Source organism: Salmo salar, chromosome ssa11 (assembly GCF_905237065.1).
Source record: "Salmo salar chromosome ssa11, Ssal_v3.1, whole genome shotgun sequence".
Taxonomy (NCBI): domain Eukaryota; kingdom Metazoa; phylum Chordata; class Actinopteri; order Salmoniformes; family Salmonidae; genus Salmo; species Salmo salar.
The window spans coordinates 80,326,505-80,333,203 of record NC_059452.1 but is presented as its reverse complement, the minus strand read 5'-3'; the positions used below and the strand labels follow the sequence as shown (position 1 = coordinate 80,333,203).

Below are 6,699 nucleotides of genomic sequence, written 5' to 3'. Positions count from 1 at the left end.
TTGTTGAGTAAGCTACACAAATCCAGACATTTCATGTGTACTGAACTTGCATTCTTGCAGGGCCAAAATATAAATAATTGTAGCTATCCCAGAGACCCAGTATCCTCCCTGTTTAAATGAATAATACCCATAGTGTAGCACAGGAGCTTGTTGGCACCTTAATTGGGGAGGACGGGCTCATAGTAATGGCTGGAATGGAATAAATGCCATTATTATGAGCCGTCCTCCCCTCAGCAGCCTCCTGTGTAGTGTAGATATACAGTACATAGATAGCACTATATTGGCTACTCTAGAACTGGATGGGATCAGCAGGGAGAGAACAGTGTCTGTGATAGAAGTTAATCCCGTGGAGATACAGGCCAGTCTGGCTTAATCTCAGCCTGCCCCCTATCAGATGGCCCCTCCGTCCCCCTCTAGGTCAGTCCAGTGCAGCGCAGCAGCAGCTCTAGAGATGACTAAGAACGGCAGGCTTATCTGTGGTCCTGGCCCTGACACAGCATCCACTTGAGATAGGCCAGAGAGAGTGAAGCCTCAAGGCCCAGCAGGCTCACACAACACAACAGGACTGGCTACTATCGGCAGTGTATGCACGGGGATGACTGTAGTGGAGGATGGCTAACCAAACCACTCTCCACTAAACAGTCAGCTATTGTGACTGAGGAGGATGTTTTGGTTGTTGTCTCGGCCAGGCTTTTAGTTCGCTATAGGTCTGGACAGAGAAGGACAACGAGATTGGCCTGTAACACTCCACAACTCTCACTTTCTCATTAACACCATACAAATAGTATTTGTACATCATGTGGAACCGTTTTTTATACTCTCTGCCAATATCAACAAAACAGCTGTTTACGAATGTTTGTGTAGATATGCATACTTTTGAATGTATACTATTTTACCCTGCCAAATGTCTTAGCTTCATAGTCTGCATACTTCCCTATGTGGGCTTCAATCCTCTACTCCAAACATTGACAAGATGGCTGCCCTTTCTCAGGCTATCGCTCACAAGGCAAAGGGCACTCCTGGAATGACAGGAAAGAGATGACTGACATTAGCCTCTGCAGTTGCCGCAGCCGTTTCAGTCTCCAACGCACAAAACTGCTGACAACAACATATTACCCGTGGACGTTCCTATACACTGAGTGTATAAAACATTATGAACACCTGCTCTTTCCATGACATAGACTGACCAGGTCAATCCAAGTGAAAGCTATGATCCCCTATTGATGTCACCTGTTAAATCCACTTCCATCAGTGTAGATTAAGTGGAGGGGACAGGTTAAAGGAGGATTTTTAAGCCTTGAGATAATTAAGACATGAATTGTGTGTTTGCCATTCAGAGGGTGAATGGGCAAGACAAAATATTTCACTGCCTTTGAACGGGGTATGGTAGTAGGTGCCAGGCGCACTGGTTTGAGTGTGTCAAGAACTGCAACGCTGCTTGGTTTTTCACCCTCAACAATTTCACGTGTGTATCAAGAATGGTCCACCACCCAAAGGACATCCAGCCACAACTGTGGGAAGCATTGGAGTCAACATCGGCCAGCATCCCTGCGGAAAGCTTTCAACACCTTGTAGAGTCCATGCCTCGATGAACTGAGGCTGTTCTGAGGACAAAATGGGGTGCAACTCAACATTAGGAAGGTGTTCCTAATGTTTTATACTCCAGTGTATGTTTCCATATGGTTATATAGTATTTATGTGAGGGAGGATTTTGTGGAGTGAAATGTTTCAGTGTTCTCTTTGGTCACTGCAGGGTTAGGTTGGTTTAAAGTTGTGTTGTAATTAGGGTTGCTGTGTGTTAGAAATAGGAGTGTGGGAACACATTTGGCACAACCTTCTTCACATGCCTTTAAAATGGTCTTAAATAAGCTCCTAACCACAAGATACAACTCCATCCACTAAGGCACTTTTAATGTAGCAAGGAAGGCACAAAGATATGTCCTAAGTTCTGCTTCAGAGAAAATCGGATTTACTTTAGTCAATGCTTATGTTGAACTCAAATGCATTTCTGGAAAATTACATTATTACTATGTTAATTATGTTATCACAACATTCGCCCTTGATTATTGAATTATTATTGGTATGAATACTATTGTTCTTCCTTTAGTGTCCACGTTCTTACAACATTCGAACCTGTTCGGAATTACTAAGAGGTGGCATTGAAGGGTAGTGGGAAACAGAAGCATCTTCCAAAAATTCCTCACTGATCCAGAAACAGTGACGATTTTTTCCACCTCTCCTCCCATAGTTAATATGTTATTTCCCCTGGAAGTTCTTGGTTCGCTGCCACTCCTGGTGTGCCTTACTGGGCTCTATTAAATAGGACCTCAGGACACCTCTGGGGATTGCAAATGTGGTGGAATGGTACAGGCCAGCTGGTCTGTCCACCTTAACACACCCAGTCCCCCCCAATACACAGGAACGCCACATGTTACCACAAAGCTGATTGGCTACTGTCGGAGCCAATGACGTCCTGACTTCCAGACACTGACTGTGGTTTGGGAAGCTCAGCCTGTAGTGCATGCGCTGGCATGAGAGAGGGATTTAGTATTCATCTGATCGCTTTGCCAAGATGATCATTTTGTCATTCTATCATGTCAACAACTTCAGCAAAAGTGTTGGTAACATCGCTACTTAACATGTTGACTACATTACAATATGAATGTTCTGCTGTCTCATCTCCCCACGCCCCTCCCTTTCCTTTGATGATGGTATGATGCTTCCCATCCATCCTAATCATGCAAAATGGAATTAAACCCTTTGTCCAGGCACCACCACATGTCAGTGACATATGAGCAGTGGGCCGAGGCCATACTGTAGAAACGACTGCTTTATGATCTGCCTGAGTCTATGGCCCCATGTTGTAAATCTCCATTCACTCTCTTATAGACAGCAAGGAGTATTTTCAGCAGAGACGATTAGTCACACCATACTGCAGGAGAATGTGCTGCTGCGTCCTCTAGGAAGTAGACTCAGCACGCAAAGGGACCTTTTTAGGGCCCGTTTTGCGCCTCCTCTTTTCTCTTCCTTTCTTTCCCTTCTTCCTCTCCATTATGCGTTCAGCTGCTGAGAGAGCCAAGGTTTTTAAACCCTCTTGAGGGAGGTTTGGGAGGTCCTGAAGTAAGTATATGGCCTGTCCTGAGTTTCCATGTCAGTGAAAGTATTTGTGGTGTGGGTGGTGAAATACGGTACATTTTTGTCATTTGCTGTTTCACAATTTAATACATAATAAATATAATGTTTTCTACTTGAAATCACTCCACATAAGTTGATCCCCCCCAAAACTCACGAAAATCAGTCATTCTATATTGCTGACCACCACAATGACAAAAATGAAATGAAAAGGAATATGTAAATGCAAAAAAGCACAAGATTCTCTCATTAATTGAACATTGACCTTGATTGGCACTGTGTCTAGTATGTGTGGAGATGTAGAGCTGTATGTATTCAGTGTTAGAAGCTAGAGGAGAGGATGTGCAGTAGGACATAGGGCCTGTGGCGGCTGGGCTGGAGGAAGGGACGGCATTCTGGCAGGGAGCCATGCAGCACGGTGGTGGTTATTTTGGGGGAGGCTCAGGTGCCTGGGGCCCGATCAGAAAGCCCTTATAAAGACGTCCCTCTCAATGGATGGAAAGTGGGTTATCAGTCCCACTGTCGCTCTTCACAAGGCCAACTCGTTTGCATCTACTCAACACCTTCCTCCCCTCTCCGGCAGAGATGACCCCGGCTTCCTAAAGCGACCCTTTGGCTTCCCAAGCACTCTTAACACATCGCATTCTACTCGAGTGCTTTGGGAATGAACGAGGTCCCCTTTCCTCCCTCACTCCCTCCACCTTCTTCCTCATGTGTTTTGCATTATTTATGAGAAAATAAAGGGCCAAGTGTGTTTTGGCTTGGCCATATCATGGTGCAGCGGGTAGGTTAATGTGATTCCAGTCTTTGGGAAGTCCTAATCATTGTTACAAATGAGATATGCAAACCTCTTCCCTTGGTCGGACACATTCTGTGTGAGTGTGATTAGTTAGAACGTTAGCCCTCTGTTCTCCTGATTATGTGGCATGGAAGATGTAGTTCTTTCTGTCATTACTTCAGGGAACTGTCACAGGGTTAAAGTGACTTCCTCTTATTACCCACATGAAAACATTATAGTTTACTATAGAATACTATAGTACTTACTAAAGTATTCTGCAGTAAACTGTAGTATACTGTAGAATACTATACTACAGACTGTAGTATCCGTCTATGTGTAGTACTTGCTATAAAATGTTGTAGTACAGTATACTTAAGCAATAAGGCCATGTTGTGTCGTACATAAGAACAGCCCTAGCCGTGGTATATTGGCCATATATCACAAACCCCCGAGGTGCCTTATTTCTATTATAAACTGGTTACCAACGTAATTAGAGCAGTAAAAATAAATGTTTTGTCATACCTGTGGTATACGGTGCGATATACCACGGATGTCAGCCAATCAGCATTCAGGGCTCGAACCACCCAGTTTACAATGTAGAATACTACACTTAGAAAAAAAGGTTTGTTATAGAACCAAAAAGGGTTATATCGCTTACTTCATATATGGAACCTCTAAAAGTTCCATATAGAACCCAATGGTTCTTCTTCACGGAACCAAAATTGGTTCCATATAGAACCCTGTATGGTGCCATTTATGAATTATGGCTACTACTAATAAGGTAATATTTTTTAGCTAAGAATATAATATAAGTTAGTAAGTAGCCTTGCACAAGCCTTGGATATGAGCCTGTCTCTTGTTTCTGTAGCATGAGGAAGCTTGATGTACAAGTACACCACCTGGACAGGACGCTAGTCTATTGAAGAGCCTTACCCCCAGTCCATATCCTTAATGCTGAGTGCCAAGTTGTCACGTCCTGACCAGTATAGAGGATATTTTGTTATTGTAGTTTGGTCAGGACGCGGCAGAGGGTAGTTTATTTATGTATTATGGTTTTTTTTTGGTCACTGGGCTATGTTTGTATTTCTATGTGTATATTCTAGGGTAGTTTTTCTATGTGTAGGTTGGGTGCTGGACTCTCAATTGGAGGCAGGTGTTTCTAGTTGCCTCTGATTGGAAGTCCTATAAATAGGTGTGTGTTTTGTTTTGTCACTTGTGGGTAGTTGTTTGAGAGCACTGCTTTTGTTGAGCCTGCGGCTCTGTTCCTGTTGTTAGTTTGTTTTTCCGTGGTGTTCTCATTGTTATAATAAATATGTTCAGCACGCAACCCGCTGCGTCTTGGTCCCATTCTATCTTCCACGACAGCTGTGACACAAGTAAAGATACATCAGGTCCCATTTTTTACAGTCTTTGGTTTGACTCGACAATGGATTAAACTCACAACCTTCCAATCTCAGGGCAAAAACTCTAATCACAAGTCCACTGAGTATAATGAACAATGAAATAATGGAAAAAAGAATACCAGCATAGTTTAGAGATGTTATTGTCATTGTATGCAAACATAGTTTGGAAATATGCACTGTCTGCCAGGGAGGCATCTTTTTGTTTGAATGATGGCCAACGTCAATCTTGGTACCAAACTTTGTCTGACTTCTTCATGGAACAGTACAGTATGTGTTGTTGCCTGGCTGGCTCCTGAGAAGAAGAAATAAGAAGCAAATACGTGCAGTTGTTGTCAGCAGCAGCGACAGAGAGATCCTCTGCCTCTGATAGGTGGGTTACTGCCAGACTTAGAGTGTGTTAAAAGTAACCAATGATTAACTAGGCTATTGAATCACCAAGACACATTTTATTATAAATATTTTAGATACATACCTCCTCTCAGTCAGCCCAACTGTAATCCGACTCCACGATGAAATACTGAAATAATAGTAACAATTAGCTAATTGCCAATGGCAGGCTGGGTCTGTAGCTCTATCTGGTATATTCCATAATACAAAAGTATGTTTATTTGTAAGCGTTAGCTAGCTAGCTTGTAAAGTGACTAATTAAAGAAGCCTAGGTTTTTCCTGCATGGCAAGCTACCTTACGAACGGTGCTCAAATTCTAATACAAATCTATCTATCTATCTATCTATCTATCTATCTATCTATCTATCTATCTATCTATCTATCTATCTATCTATCTATCTATCTATCTATCTATCTATCTATCTATCTATCTATCTATCTATCTATCTATCTATCTATCTATCTATCTATCTATCTATCTATCTATCTAGCCTAGCTATAGTTTATCAAAGGACGTTGGCTTCATATATTTGAATTAAATAATCAACTTTGCTTACCTTAATAAATTGAAAAAGAACTTGCTTATTGGTAGGCTATTTGCAAGTTCAACCACAATGGCTGTTGGTTTTTGAATCAGAATGGCAGTTAAAATATGAATTTACCAAAAGGTTCTAAATAGAACCCCTTTTTTAATCTAAGAGGGTATGCTTTAATTCAACTCATTATTTCCTCTCGCTTCTAGCTAGCCTTTAGTTTGCAACAGCACAGATTTGTATGAACCTTGCTGATTGCCACTCCGACCTGGGCAACAATGTTTAAAAATGTGAATTAGATCTCCCCCTGAGAGAGATAATAGTGTCAGACGTCAACTAGCCATTTTTCTGACTAGGCAAAATCGTGCAGCAGCATCATCATTAATATGGATATATATGTTCATGCAAAATTGCTAAAACAAATGAAAAGGGAGCTAGTTAGTTGTCATTTCAGAGTTTGATGTGA

At 41.9% G+C, this 6,699-nt stretch overlaps 1 long non-coding RNA gene across 1 annotated transcript; it reads right to left on the bottom strand.

Moving 5' to 3' along the window:
• Positions 1–5,437: 5,437 nt before the first annotated feature.
• On the bottom strand, positions 5,438–6,331 carry LOC106563364 (uncharacterized). Its single transcript, XR_001319240.2, has 3 exons — positions 6,258–6,331; positions 5,786–5,830; positions 5,438–5,605 (listed from the first exon to the last, which is right to left on the bottom strand). It is a non-coding gene; the product is annotated as an uncharacterized lncRNA (long non-coding RNA).
• Positions 6,332–6,699: the final 368 nt, after the last annotated feature.